This window comes from Protopterus annectens, chromosome 11.part0 (assembly GCF_019279795.1).
Source record: "Protopterus annectens isolate FY-2018-M chromosome 11.part0, PAN1.0, whole genome shotgun sequence".
NCBI classification, from domain to species: domain Eukaryota; kingdom Metazoa; phylum Chordata; order Ceratodontiformes; family Protopteridae; genus Protopterus; species Protopterus annectens.
The window spans coordinates 1,448,872,860-1,448,889,449 of NC_056745.1; the positions used below are offsets into that span (position 1 = coordinate 1,448,872,860).

Here is a 16,590-nt window from a genome sequence, read left to right on the forward strand (position 1 = left end):
TTTAGCCCCCAGCACTGCCCTGTGCTGCTAATGGACAGTGGCAGCTGGTAAGTGATGTTTTCCATACGTGAGTTCTCTCAAATTACCTATGGTATGATCCCAGTTATTCTCATTGGGGTAGTATATACTTATTGGCCATGGGATGGGTATGGTATGATCCCAGTTATTCTCATTGGAATAGTATATACTTATTGGCCATGGGATGGGTATGGTATGATCCCAGTTATTCTCATTGGGGTAGTATATACTTATTGGCCATGGGATGGGTATGGTATGATCCCAGTTATTCTCATTGGGGTAGTATATACTTATTGGCCATGGGATGGGTATGGTATGATCCCAGTTATTCTCATTGGGGTAGTATATACTTATTGGCCATGGGATGGGTATGGTATGATCCCAGTTATTCTCATTGGGGTAGTATATACTTATTGGCCATGGGATGGGTATGGTAAGATCCCAGTTATTCTCATTAAGGTAGTATATACTTATTGGCAATGGGATGGGTATGGTATGATCCCAGTTATTCTCATTGGGGTAGTATATATTATTGGCCATGGGATGGGCATGGTATGATCCCAGTTATTCTCACTGGGGTAGTATATAATTATTGGCCATGGGATGGGTATGGTATTATCCCAGTTATTCTCAATGGGGTAGTATATACTTATTGGCCATGGGATGGGAATGGTATGATCCCAGTTATTCTCATTGGGGTAGTATATACTTATTGGCCATGGGATGGGTAAGGCAAATCTCTAACTAAATAGGTAAGTTAAGTGGAGCACAAAAAGGGACATTGGCTAAGCTTAAAATGGCCCACAAGGGCAGCTAGCTCAGTACATACTTATGATCTATGAACTTTTTAGCTCAGAAAAGCTGTCCATTACATTGGGTTAAGTGCACTTCATACCACATTTTTAAAAGAGTCAATAGTTCATGCACACACATCTTTCTGTTTACATCAGGATGCCTGCATATTCCTGACATCTTACAAGTAAGCTTTAATCATTTTTTTAAATACTTTTGGAAAATGATTTGGATTGAGGAAGCAATTTGTTTACATGTGGGATGGTGGAAGTTTTTCCTTTTTGCACTTATCAGGATGATTTCCATTTGTCCATTTACTGACAAGTAGAACATGATAGTTAAAACATTTATTTTTAGCAGGTGTAGTGGACTGTGAGAGTTTCTTTGATTTTGTTTTGGTTATAGATGGGACTTTCTCCTGTTGGTGATAGGCAGTTTATAGTGTGAATCTTGATGAGAATAATAGCGAGGCTGAGGAAAGGGAGATGGCTGGTCAAGCAGATACTGTTAGGCAGTATGACTGACACTGTAGAAGAGGTGCTGATCTGTCCCTGCAAGCAGAGCACGCAGTCAGTAAGTACATGCGACTGTGTGATCTGTAATGAGCAAAACTTCCTAATCTGTCCTTGACTTGCAAGTCTGCAAGCATTATGATTTTCAAACAGCTTGTAGATTTGCAAGGACTGAATGGCAGCTCCTGCACAGGGATGACCACACACACACACACACACACACACACACACACACACACACACACACACACACACACACACACACACACACACACACACACACACACACACACACACACACACACACACAGACACACACACACACAAAACACACGTGTTTGTGTGTGAGTGCAAAGAGTTATTATGTGAATACATAATGGCTCTTTGCTAACAACTGTGTTTGGTTGAAGAGGAGGTTGACAGATGTCATCTTTCCTACAGGATGCCATTTGATTTATTTACATCACTCTGCTGATTGTTGTGTCAGATTGCTGTAATGGGCATGTAATAAGCGCACAACAAGCATCGATAATAATAAAGTCAACTATAAAATAACCATACGGATAATCAAGAACTTTTTAATATAAAATACATTTTCAGAGCTGTTTTATGCCATTCAAGTATGTAAAATAAAGAATATGATGAAAACACAAGAGTGAGAAGTTTCTAAGCTCCTGGATAAGGAGAAGAGATATGCGAGGGAAATGACAAGAGGGGAATTTAAGTATACAGAGAGGGGGTTAGATGACAGAGGAGGCAAAAAGTATGTTAACCAGTATTTGTGCTACACAGCAAGTGAAAGTACAGGTGTACTGCAGATGAAGCATTTGCTATACTCATTCATTAAATGTTTAATATACTAATGCCCACAATAATATTATGCCGTATACAAAGGGTGACTACACAGTGTGGGTGCAATGTTGCAATGACAGCAGGATAAAAAGCTTGCCATGATAGAAGGGATGGGCAATAGTGATGACACAGAGGTCCTGTCTGAATGTTTTCTTACTGAAGTATTAACAAAGGATAATAAGAGACAATCATAGGTGCATAGCAGCAGCATTCATGAACATGTTCTTAGGTTCCAGAACTACGAGTTCTGCTTTCCTACATGCAAACATTTATAGCAGATTGGACATGCTCCAACATGCTTATGGGGATGGGGTTCACCTTGTTTATACATCTCTACAATCATGGCAGGCATGTTTAAATGTGCTGGGCTGTATTTTCATGACTGCAGAGAAGGGGATATTTACATATCAAGGACATTAATGAATTTATTCTGACAGTGGATGCCACTTGCCAGCAATGTGTGTACATCAGTCTTTAGGTAGTAAAGCAGAAATTGGTGGTCGCACAAGTTTGCCATACTCAGTAGGGCAAAATTCAAAGGCTCTGCATGTATAGTTCAACATTTTAGGTATACATTTAGGTGTTCTGTCAAATGTTGTTGCTAAGCACTAGTCTGCTAAACAAAATTTCTATGAATGGGGGACACCTACTATGTTGTGACTGTTTTCATCTTGGACCTTCAACACTTTTCCACCAGGGACCATCTACACTTCTATACATTTGCTGGTCTCGATTCCACAACATCTTCCATCATGCAAATCTTTGCAAACTGAGAAACATACTTCTTGCCTAGACAAATCCAAATTTGGAGTAATGCATGCTCAGCATAAGAGTAGTTTGTGATCTTTATGAACTAAAGCAATGAGTAAAAAGGTCACACAGGAAAACCAATTGGTTAAAAAGCACAAAAAGAAAAATCTAGCAAAGCTAGACGAAAGTCTAATAATATTAAATTAAATATTAAATTATATTAAATAATATTAAAGTGATACATTGAACCTCTTGTATCAGAGGCAACATGGGATATATGCAAATGACCCTTGAAGGATATCAGGTATTTTAGCTAAATGGCAATTCTGAACGTCCAAGACTTTTTCTTTTACTTTATGGACAATTTCAGGCCAATAAAGCCAAGCCCCTCTAACTGTGGAAATGCATGTTTCTGCCTTCTTATGGCATCATCAGCACTCTGTCTTCTTATGGCAACATCAGGTACTGATTACAGGTACGCATTACTTTCTAGCCTCTTTTTAATTTTGAAGGAAAATTTAGAACTATATATGTGTAATGAATGAGTAATATTATGGAGGTTTGAATGCCATTGCTGACATCAAAAATATGCGCCAGCATGTTCTTTAAATCTGCCAATGACATAAAAAAACATTAGTGGGACAGTTTCTTGATCCACCTCACTGCCGATCATATGACAGGTAAGAGGTGATTGGTCTTAAGGACATAAAGTACAGGTGTATTGTTTTCTTGGGCAATAGCCAACACCCACTGCACTCAAATAAGGTTTACACTGTATGACTGCAGATCTGAGTTATAATCCACTAGAATTTTACCCACAGTGTATTTCTCACTTTAATTTTCCCAAGTCTTTCTCATTTCTCCAAGTCTTTTGGTTTTCTAATACCATGATGGGAACGGACCCCATTCCTAAGTCAAAGTATGATTACAGCTTCAGCCTTTGATGTTAGCCAAAAGTGGTCTTCCCAGCACCTACAATGTGCCCAGAATTGACTCCTTTTGCAATTTACATGGAGTTATGTGCATCAGTTGCATAGCTAAATATGACTGTAAGTTCTTTTTTATTAAACCCACTGCTCCTAAGACTATTGGAACTGTTTGGGTATCCTTCCACATTGCCCTTGTTTCTGCCCACAAATCCTGGTATTTTATGATTTTGTGACTCTGTATGTAAGACAATGTAGTCACTGGGTGTAGCAATTTCAATGACCAATGCTACTTTTATCTTCTTTTCATGGACTACTATATCTGGTTTTCTCGCATCTACTTTTTGAACTGTTGGTAACAGGTGATCCCATGTTATATAAACTTCATCATTTTCTATAATCCTTTGTGGCTCATGTTTCCAATATTTTTCATCTACTTTAATATTTGTTTGCAAAGTCCCCAATGTAACAGTCTTGCCACACAGGTGCATAGATGTTTACAAGGCTAACAACCACATGGGCCTTTTTAAGCCTAGCCATGCATCCCAAATCTCTAACAAGTTCTGATACCCTTGATAAGTGTAAGCATGGGCCTGAGAGATGAACCATTTACAGGTTACCTGTGTCCATTAGTGACATGGGTGGCAAAGCAGGGATGAATTTCTGGTTTCCCATCCACTTGTCCAAGTTGCACTTGAATTGGGTTAGGAAGGAATTCTGCTTCAAATGGATAGGGAGCCTGTTTCATAGATGGGGTAGTCTCTAGGATACCTACCTATCTCTCCAGCAGGTGCTATTTATATCACAGGCAGGATTTAATTCTTTAGAATGGATAATTCTGGTGCTGTTTGTTTTGTGGATATGCAGGAGGTCCAGCAGAGTGGGGTCTGACAATGCCCTGACATTATTATGCCTTTCAGTATACAGGCCCTCTGTCATTCATGTATCACACCCAGCAACAAGATGTGTGGCTGTTTCTAGTCCTGTTTTACAGAACATGCATTTGTCTCTTTCTCCAACATGCTCAATGCACTTTGCAAACCAACATGTACGTTGTCCACTACCCTGGGCAGCCAATATTAAATAGCCCTATTCAACTCTCCTTAACCATTCCTGCATCACATCCTGATCAACTTGAGATTGTTCCCAGAGTTTTCTGTACTTAAAGCTATAATTATGCCTTTTCCATGTTGCTTGCCTTCTCATCTGATCCTTCTCCTTACATTATTTCTTTTGTTTTATTAATTTAGTTTATTATTTGCAATAGTGTATGATAGATCCTGGTCTGTTCTGATACTACTCATTGCTTTAATCATGCCTGTCTTTCTCAGTATTTTTGACTGCTCATTGCTTTAATCACACCTGTCTTTCTCAGTATTTTTGACTGTTCGTTGCTTTAATCATGCCTGTCTTTCTCAGTATTTTTGACTGCTCATTGCTGTAATCATGCCTGTCTTTCTTAGTATTTTTGACTGCTTGTTGCTTTAATCATGCCTATCTTTCTCAGTATTTTTGACTGCTCGTTGCTTTAATCATACCTGTCTTTCTCAGTATTTTTGACTGCTCCTTGCTTTAATCACGCCTGTCTTTCTCAGTATTTTTGACTGCTCCTTGCTTTAATCACGCCTGTCTTTCTCAGTATTTTTTGACTGCTCATTGCTTTAATCATGCCTGTCTTTCTCAGTATTTTTAACTGCTCCTTGCTTTAATCACGCCTGTCTTTCTCAGTATTTTTGACTGCTCATTGCTTTAATCATGCATGTCTTTCTGAGTATTTTTGACTGCTCATTGCTGTAATCATGCCTGTCTTTCTCAGTATTTTTGACTGCTTGTTGCTTTAATCATGCCTATCTTTCTCAGTATTTTTGACTGCTCATTGCTTTAATCATGCCTGTCTTTCTCAGTATTTTTTGACTGCTCATTGCTTTAATCATGCCTGTCTTTCTCAGTATTTTTGACTGCTTGTTGCTTTAATCATGCCTATCTTTCTCAGTATTTTTGACTGCTCGTTGCTTTAATCATGCCTGTCTTTCTCAGTATTTTTGTTGATTTGTTCTCTCTTCTGTAGTCTTCTAACTACAACACTTCTTGCCTTAATTGCTTTAGAGTTTTCTCTATTTGATACTTCTTTGATGGCATTTGATTTCTTCCCTTCCTTTCCCTTACTGCCCTGTGTTTTATGGTAAGACTTAATATGTTATTAATTTAGCTGCACATTAATATATCCTATTTACTTCCATTATACCACACGAATCTCTGCAAACAGTCTTGATTACTGTGTGCATTTGTTTTATCAAACTAATATTTTGGGTCATATTGACTTTCTGTAATCTATTTCTTTTATTGATCTTATTATGTTTATCTATCACTATTAAATCAAGAAACTATTCCCTTAGATCATATTCTTCTAAACTGAGGGCACATTCTTTGTTCTCCATTTTCTGTGGGTATTCTACAGAAAGTTCCAGAACACCTTGCTGTGGCATACTCTCTTCAGCTCTATCCTACATCATCCATTGCTCTTTCATATGGAAACTCATTGGCCTATCACTCCACAACATTGACTGCATCAGAGTTCCCACTGTTTTCTGTTCCTTCTCTTGCTGTGCACTCCATTTTGTATGGGCTTCGTACTGAAGGCTCCAGAGTAGCTTCATGTGGCAACTGATCAGATGCTTCCTGTTTCATGTGTTTTTCCTTAATTTGGGGACTCACTGTTCTATCATGCTGTGATGTTACCAGAGTTGGATTTTCTACACTAAATCCTTCACTTTGCAAGTAATCCATAACTTCAGTTTGTATTTTTCAGTCTTTTTTAATTTCTCCAAGAATTTTGTTTTTTTTGGGGGTTTCTAATACCATGAAGTTAAAGTATGATTAAAGTTCATGAAATTGGCATTCTTTCAATCATTGATGTTAGCCAAAAGTAATTCTTGCAGCACCCGCAATGTGCCCAGTATTGACAATTTCTGCAATTAATATGGAGTTAAATGTATCGGTAACACATTTAAGTATGAGTGTAAATTCTTTTTATAAGGCTCGCTGCTCCTACTACTATAGGAAATGTCTGGATATCCTTCTCACACATCGCCTATGTTTTTGCCTGCAAATCCTGGCATTTTATGACTTTGTGTCTCTCTGTGTGTAAGCTACTGTAGTCACTGGCTGTAGCAATTTGAATGATCAATGCTACTTTTGTCTTCTTTTCATGGCCTGCTATATCTGGTTTTCTCACATCTTTTTTTTTTTATCTGTTGCTAATGGATGATCCCATGTGATATAAACGTCATCATTTTCTATAATGTTTTGTAGCTCAGGTTTCCAATGTTTTTCAGTTACTTCAGTATTATAATGTTTGCACAATCCCAAATACAACAGTCTTGCCATGTTATTATGCCTTTCAGTATACAGTCCTTCTACCATTAGTATATCACAACCAGCAACAAGATGTGCAACTGTTTACAATCCTGTTTTACAAACTCTACACTTTTCTGTTTCTCCCATATGTTCAATGGACTTTGTAAACCAACTTGTACATAGTCCACTATCTCGGGCCACCAATATTAACTTTTCATCTTTTGGTTTGAAATCGCCTCTCCATAACCATTCCTGCGTTCGATCCTGATCAGCATGAGGTTGCTCTAGGAGTATTCCATACTTGCAACTGTATTTATGCATTTTCCACATTTTTTGCCTTCTCATCTGATCCTTCACCTTATATTCTTTCTTTTGATTTTGGCACATTCAGTTGCTGCCTGATTTTTATCTACTTCTGGTTTGATTTCCATTTCTGCTTGATGCCGATATGCTTCTGCTAGACTAAGCAGGGATGTCATCTTAGATTTATCTCCTCATGTTTCAAAACTTTCACTATGTTTGGGTCTTGTGAGGTCAGCAGATATGAATGCAGTCCCATGTTTGCAGATCTATACATGTAATCAATTTCAAGGAGGCCCATAACTCCTTCGGAATGGGGAATATATAATCTTGGTATGCACTGATTTTTATAAATCATCTGATGAGCATGAAGCATTCTTTCTAGTCTAACCAAAACCTTTTGGGGCCAGTCAATCACTCCAAAACTGTAAGTTAGGACAGGAAGAGACAATTGGTTTATAGCTTGAACTTTGTTTCTAGATGTCAACACTGTTTTCAGCATTAATTTAAGTCTTCTAAAATATCCCTTACTAAGTTTTATTCGCATTTGTTCATGTTTTATTGTTGATCCTCCATCAATTCCTAAATATTTATACACTCTCTCGCTCAAGTTTTTTATATCACAGTCTTGTCCCAAACTGATGTTTTCTTGGTGCTGCAGCTTTCCTCATTTAAACGTTGCTTTTGCATATTTATCAAGACCAAATGACCTTATTATATCATCTGAAAAAGTTTTGACAACTTGCAGTTGTGATTTCAGTTCCTCATCTGATGAGCTATGCAATTCTAAATCATCGACAAAAAGAAGATGATACATCTTTAGACTTTGTTGCATTGTGGGAGCCAAATTATAACCATGACCATCACCCACTCAGCAATCATAGAAAAACTCACTAAGCTAGGCATCAACCCCTATATCACTAGGTGGGTTGCAAACTGGCTCACAGATAGGACCCACAGTGTGAAAGTAGCTGACTCCAAGTCAGACTGCCGACAAGTCACGAGTGGATTCCCACAGGGTTCAATCCTGGGTCCTCTCCTGTTTGGTATCTACTTCTCTGAATTTTAGGCCAACACGAAGGGACTCTGGCTGATAAAGTTTGCAGATGATTGCAAGTTGGGAGCTATAATTAACTCCTCAAGTGATGCTGACATCCTGCAGAAAGGCCTTAGTGAGACCAACAACTGGTGTCAGAACCATAGCCTTAAGCTCAATGCCAAAAAATGTGTCATCATCCCTTTTGGGAAAAACTCAGTTCTCATGAATTACCACATCAATGGTAGTCCAATGAACACAGAAGGCATTATAAGAGATCTGGGAACACAGGTTGACAGCAACCTCTCTTTTGATCACCACATTGCCACTGTGGTCAGAAAGCCCTTCTATGTGGAACATCTCATTACTAAGGGTTTTGCATCCAAGAAGAAAGAGGCCATTGTCTCCCTCTACTCTTCCCTAATTAGGCCAGTCATTGAGTACAGTGCCCCATTTGTCATATACCTCACTAGACACCTGCAACAACTGGAGGCTGCAAAAGTACCTCACAAAGATGATCCTTGGCCTTAAACACTTGTCCTATATGGACAGACTCAAAAAAACTCCAGCTATTCTCTGTCTCATATTGCCTACTTAGAGGCGATCTCTGCTTGACTTACAAAGCCATGTCTGACCCAGCAATGTTAGAAATGCTACATCTAAAGAAATCCCAATCTCTCCACACCACACACTCCAGAGACCTCAGCCTCATTACCACAATCAACAGAACATGCTGGAGGGACAGGTTCATAACCCAGAGACTGCCCATGCTATGGAATACACTTTCCACACATGTCAAACAGAGCACGTCACTGGCCCTCTTCAAGAAAAATCTTGGTGAGTGGATGGGAAATAGAAAATTCACTCCAGGGATCACTCCAGTGGCTCTACTCGACAGAGGCACTGGGAACTAATGTCGAGTGGCACGATGCCAGGGTAATCCTATGGACTAGGCTTGTAAAGGCTCCAAGGCCATTAGCCTAGTAAACACATATGAACCTATGACCTAATATGTAAAGCAGGCAGCATAATGGGTTAAGGGGAGGGCAAAAGAGCAGGGGTGACAAAGAGTCACCCTGTAATATCCCCCTTTAGATTTTTATCCCTAGAATAATAATTTGTCCTTTATCATGGCTTAACTGGAAAGTGGTTTGCCGCTGTTTCATAGTTGCTGTGATGTAGGTTATCAGTGTAAGGTGTACTTTATACATTGTCAAGTACTCTTTTATCCATGAATGTGGGATACTGTCAATTTTTTTTTGTAGTCTGTCATGCCTTACTTAGATTCTTCCCTTTTTACAGTTTTCAACTATGACTTTATTTAACAACAAATGATCCTTTATTCCATATGACTTTCTTTTATTGCCATTTTGTTCTGTCAGAATTGAGTTTTCTTCTAAGTGACTATAAACTCTATTGGCATCAATTCCAGTGTATAGTTTATACATTGTTGGAAGGCAAGTTATCGATTTATAGTTTTTAGGGTAGCTTGTAGGTTTGCTCTTAAGAAGGGGCAAATGTTTTCCCTGTTTTAGTCAGGCTGGTGTCTGTTCGGGGTGCACATATAAATAGTTCTTACCCATAGCTAAATTTTCGTGCAAAGATGTTAATACTTTTAGGCAGATGTTAGGTACTGTATCTGGGCCTGGGGTTTTCAAATTAGAGGCTTTTCTTAACTTTTTTTCAATCTCTCTGGCCGTTACTTCATCTTTTTTTAATTTCTCCAAATCTTTTGGGTTTCTAATACCATGACGGGAATGGACCCCATTCGTAAGTCAAAGTATGATTAAAATTCATGAAATTAGTATTGTGTCAATCTTTGATGTTAGCCAGAATTGTTCTTCGCAGCACCGGCAATGTGCCCAGTAATGACTCCTGCTGCAATTTGCAAATACATCAATATAATCTTGCCAATGATAACTGAAATTTGACTGAAACTATTTTGTGTACATACACGCACAAAGAAAACATTTTCCACAAAGGGATGTTAAATAACTCTCCAGCACCATTTTCTTTCTTAGTTTTCTGTATGCTTCTAGTAGCCAATTTTCTTCAGCAAAGCAAAAGCCCAAATTGTTGTTTATACTTAAAAAAGAAATGAATATTTTATTGTAGCAAGAGCTTCAGTAGTAACACTTCAAAGAGAAGATGACAATATTTAGTTGTATATTGATTCAACATTTATACTCTCAAACCCTTACATTAATAAAAAAAAATATATGCCGTCAGCTGTAAAAATAGAGGTCTTAACTTGCAAGAAATAAAATATTGTAAACCATTACTCTTGGAAAGTAAATATTCTTGCACAAGAGACTTAAAATAAAGGCTCTAAAAAGACAGATGGCATACAACAGTAACTATCAGCTAAGCTAGACCTTAATTACTTCAGTAGTTAAAACAAAAAAAAGCACTTTACTGTAATATGCCAATCACTACTTTGCAAGCGATCAGCTTATTACAGTTAGGTCTATTCTCCCTCAACTATTCCAATGAAGATCAAAAAATGCATGATCACCCTCCTCCTGCCCCAGCCATTCTGATCCCTTTTGTCTGCCCAGCTCCCAATCCTCCCTCAACATATTTTTAAAAAAGTCTTCTTTTTAAAGTGCAACAAACTGCTTGCTACAAATACAACAAACAGGTGCTACAGTTTATACCCTGCACAGATTGCTATGGTGACCATGTTTTAGTTAAAAAAAAAAAAAATTTCTTTCTAAACTGTAGCAAACAGTTGCTACAGTTTATACCCTGCTTGCATGGAGTGCTACAGTGCTTAGGTTTTAGTAACAAAAAAAGGATTTTATTTTACTTTTAAAATGTAGCAAATTGCTTCCTACAATGTGGTAAGCAGTTGTTACAGTTTAGACCACACATGGAGTTCTACAGTGGTCTGGTCTGATCGCAAATGCAATACCGACTTTTAAAATCCGGTATTACATTAAAGAGAGATCAGTATCGACTGATCATACTCCCTGACACTTTGCACCAGAGGAAGTTGCCCCTCTCACCCCTCCCTAGCTATGCTACCGAAGGTATGTATACATGTCCCAGACAATATTTCCTGTGGATGTAGTCTGAATTTTAGAAGACGCTTTCTTGTTTTCACAGTTGCATAATTTGGTGAGGTTTTAACAAGCTACTGCCCAGCTAAGCCATGGTCATGTTACAAGTGAACCTATGAACCTATAACTTCTTCAAAAAAGCATTGGACTTGGAGCACTACAGAGGTGTGCAAAGTCAAGAAACAGATATGATTTCATTTATATACTGCAATACATCTTCATAGTAATAAATGCAAATGCACAATTTCTTTATGAATACAGTTTCAAATGTGTAAACACTACAATTTGACTAAAAATGATAATGCAGCTTCTTTTACTCTGACGTTTTAAAGAATTTCCTAAATGTCCTTAGTTCAATGCAACTTTAATACAACTCAGTTTATTTTTCCTGCATTTGCCTTCTGAAAGCAATTATAGTTTCTAAGCTTGATTTTTTCAGAGCCTAAGTTGGAATACCTATGTAGCAATGATACTTGCTTTTGGTAAAAAATGAAAACTAGTCATTTGGTTATACCAAGGCTATGGTTTGTCCGGCTAATGTTCATATTTTGCTAAAAATCCACCATGTTGCCTTTAAGAAAAGGTGCTAACACTAGTCTGATGAAAAGTGGTCCGGTCTGATCGCAAATGCAATTGTTGTAGTTCCTGTGTTGTCCATTGCCTTACTTGGATAGAAGGAAGTTTCTTAGCTCACCAGTGGGAGTGGGGAGCCTTGAATAGCCTACCTGTCCTTGAGAGAAGTGACCTCAGCACAAGAAGCTGTAGTAATTGGTCATTTTGGACCATTTCTAGCTCTTTTGAAGTTCCCTGGTTAAAATCTGCCTCTGGCATTTTTTTGAAGCCATATTGCTCAGACACAGCTCCACGTGGTCCTGTTGAGTCTTCCTGGTTACAGAGAACTGAAAAAAAGCGACTGCTTTCCTGATTAAGTATCCTGCTGTTTTTTATATTTGTTTTACCTTCTACTGCTTACCTAGACCAAGCTTTAACTGTTTTCATAGTTATTTACTGCATTTTTTTATTATCTGCACTTAAAAGTGCATTTTAGTTGAAATTAGTCTAATTCAAGTCGAAAAGTGTTTGTTTGCTGTTTAATTTAATTGTTTGGCTGCCCACTAAAGTGTGCTAGCCTGTACTACTGACTTATTGCCTTTTCTGCATTTAGCGTGGAGTTGCCACTAGAGCAGGATCGGGCAGCGCCAGTTAAACAAGGTTAAACTATTTCTGGCTCCGTAAAGTCTGCTCTTCATTTTTTCCCTTAGAACTGCTCTACTTGTAATCTAAACAGTCTATTCTCTATCTGTAAAGCTCAGCACTTGTTCCTAAAGCATTTTTTAGTCAGGTAAAGCACTTCTATATTATACAAAGTACTTCACTAGCTTAAAACCCCCTTGAGTACCCACTTCCCTATAGGTCCTTTCTGACTCAGTTACACAGCAAACTTTTTCATTTCTTCTAGCATGTCAAAGGGTCAGTTGCTAGCGTCCTCTCCTGCTCAGCTGGTGAATCTGGGAATATTGAGGCAATGTTACAATTGCCTCACGTACACAGACAACCCTCTCCTCCTCCCACAAAACACAAATACATGCAAGAGATGCAACTATATAGCCAAACTGGAGGCTGAGCTCTCTCAACTCAGGACTGGCAAAACCAGACAGGAGGAGAAGGTAACCACACACACCATAAACCCAGTCTCACATAGAACTATCACAACTACAAATAAACACACAAAGACATACTCGGAGGCACTGATCAAAAATCTACCAAAACAGCAGAGGCCTCCAAAGCAGACACCCAAACTGCCACCTTATGACATAACACAAGCAACACATAGATCACAAAGTCAGTGTGCAAATCAGTCACAGCCCTTAAGGCCAAACACAATGCCAGACACACTTGTCATAGGTGACTCCATAGTCAGACACACTGACGTCCCACTCACCAGCCTGAACAAGGAGAGGGTCACAGTAAGCTGCCTGTCGGGCGCTAGAATCCGCCACATAACACAAGCACTCAGGTCACTCCACAGCAAGTACAAGTATGACTCAGTCATTGTCCATGCCGGTGTGAATGACCTGAGACGTACCTCCCTGGACTACATGAAAAGAGACATAGAGGAGCTCTCAGATTATGTAGCCCAGGCTGGTATGACCCTGACCCTGAGCAGTATCCTACCTTCACCAAGAATGATGCCACAATACAGAGACAAAATGATCAGTTTTAATAATTGGCTTAATTTCTGGTGTCATTCTAAGGGATCCAATGTCTGTCTGCCTGGAATGACATGCTTGACAAGCCACGCTGCTTCAAGGGATGGCTTGCACCTGTCACCACTGGGTTTCGGAATACTGGCAAAGGCTCTTGCCACCCCCATAGTGCCTTTTTAGACAAGGCTCAAATTCTAAACCAACCGCCCTAGAAAACAATAATGGAAAAAAACTAAGGGTAATGCTGCTCAATGCCAGAAGTCTAAATCTCAAGATGCATGCCCACAAAGCCCTCCTCAGTATGGAGAACATCGATGTCTGTGCTGTGACTGAAACCTGGTTCAAGGCTCCTGAGAGCACCCCGGCACTATCAGGTTTTACCTCATATCATGCGTTCTGGCCCCAAAACCCGGACCATACCACAAAAGGAGGGGGTATATCCATATTCATCAAGGATACCCACACCTCCAGGCTGGTGGCAACTCACGAAGCATCAGAGACCATTCAGGTGCAATTAACCATAGGCAAAACTGCTCTACAGTTTGTAGCATGATACAGGCCACCCTCTCAAACTCAGGAACCCCACACAGCCTTCCTGAAGACACTGGAGAGTATAAATGTCTCTCCAAACACCATCATATTGGGTGACTTCAACTACCCAAACATAGACTGGGAACATTACTCAAGCCCCAATACCCTAGCCCAAAGGTTCCTGGAGTTCATAAATTCAAATGCTATGGAACAACTTGTCACCATTCCCACAAGAGGTGAAAATATACTAGACCTGATCATCACAAACATGGGGACAAAATGCTCCACACCGGAAGTATATCCCTCATTGGTGAGATCAGACCATAAACTAATCTCACTGGAGATCCACATCCCGCGCCCACCCCCAACAAAAAAGACCACAGTGAAGAACTTCTCAAAAGCCAACTTCACACTTCTTAAGACTGGTGTGGTATCGTTCAAGGCCCCTGAGCCATTGGAAACCACAACCCATGCTGCTGAATCCCTTACAAATGCTTTCTACGAGCACCTCCAGGATTGCATGGATCAAGCAATCCCAAATAAAATCAAGACCCTTTCCACCAAAGGCAAGCACCCGATCTGGTGGACCCCAGCCATAAACAAACTTTACAACAAGAGGAGAAAGCTACTACAAGATAGAGCAAAATCCCTAAAAGGGAAGACATCTCTGATCAATACTAGTAAAACACTACGATCACTCATAAAATCATCCAAGGCCAACTTTGAGAGAAAAATCGCCAAGGACTCAAAAGACAATCATAAGGCCTTCTTTAGCTATGTTAGAAATCTGGGTGGAAACTCCCAGATATACTCAGAATTAGTCCAAAATGATACAAAAATCACTGAACCCACAGACATTGCAAACATGCTGGTAGGCAGGTTCAGTGCAAATTTCTCCCCTCCTCCACAAAAGGAGAAATATCTATCCCAGCAGAGTGTAGCCTCCCAATCATCTCAAATGCCCAGGTGAGAGCTGCTCTCTCTAAAGCTAAAAACACAGCATCAATGGGACCGGATGGTGTCCCCGGCTGTGTGCTACACGAACTCAATGAGGAACTAAACCCACACATAAGGCTGCTGTTTAATCTTAGTCTTACCACAGGATACGTACCCAAAGAGTGGCGTACGGCAACTGTGGTCCCACTCCACAAAGGCGGTGCTTCTACGGACCCTGGTAATTACCGCCCCATAAGCTTAACAAGCCTGGTCTGCAAAGCTATGGAGAGGATCATAATGGAACTCATAAATAAAGACATAGGGGACCTACAGACATTGGATCCTACCCAATTCGGCTTTGTCAAGGGCAGATCATGCCTCTTGAACTTGGTCGACTTTTCTGAACTAGTCACCAAGGCCATTGATGAGGGTAAGGCAGTTCACACAGCCTACCTTGACCTTGCAAAAGCTTTCAATACAATACCCCACTCGGGTATCATAGAAAAGCTCACCAGCTTATATGTAAACCCATATGTCACAAGATGGGTTGCAAACTGGCTCAAGGACAGAACCCACTGGGTTAGAGTTGCTGGTGCCATGTCAGACTCCAAGCCGGTCACAAGCGGTGTCCCACAGGGCTCAGTCCTGGGCCCCCTCTTGTTCAGCATCTACTTTTCAGAAGTGCAGGCAAACATAGGAGGATTGTGCCTGACAGAGTTTGCAGATGACTGCAAACTGGGCGCCATAGTTGAAAATCCATCAGACACAGATATCCTTCAGAGAGGTCTCATAGAAATGGATAACTGGTGCCAGAGCCATGGCCTTAAGCTAAACGCCAAAAAATGTATAGTCGTACCCTTTGGTAAAAACAAGGTAACCCCAAGTTACCACATAGGTGGCAATCCATTAAGCACAGAAGAGGTTATCAGGGACCTGGGGACCCAAGTTGACAGTAACCTTTCTTTTGACACTCACATTGCCAAAGCGGTTAGGAGGACCTTCTACATTGCCCACCTGATTATGAAGGGATTCACATCCAGATCAAGGGAAGTCATTGTTCCCCTGTACTTTTCACTTATCAGACCAATGATTGAGTACAATGCCCCATTCGGAATGTATCTTACCCGACACCTGCAGCAATTGGAAAGACCCCAAAAGTTCCTCACCAAAAGGATAAAGGGGCTCAAAAATATGCCATATGCTGCCCGACTGAAGAAACTCCAGCTCTATTCAGTCACATACCATCTGCTCAGAGGTGACCTGTGCCTGACATACAAGGCCATGTCCAACCCGGAATTAATGGACATGCTC

The 16,590-nt window shown here is 39.9% G+C and overlaps 1 protein-coding gene across 1 annotated transcript in view; it reads right to left on the bottom strand.

Moving 5' to 3' along the window:
• The window catches only part of LOC122815897 (sortilin-like), a 1,006,054-nt gene that overhangs the window by 482,216 nt on the left and 507,248 nt on the right, over positions 1-16,590 (bottom strand). The gene's annotated exons all lie outside the window — the stretch shown is intronic.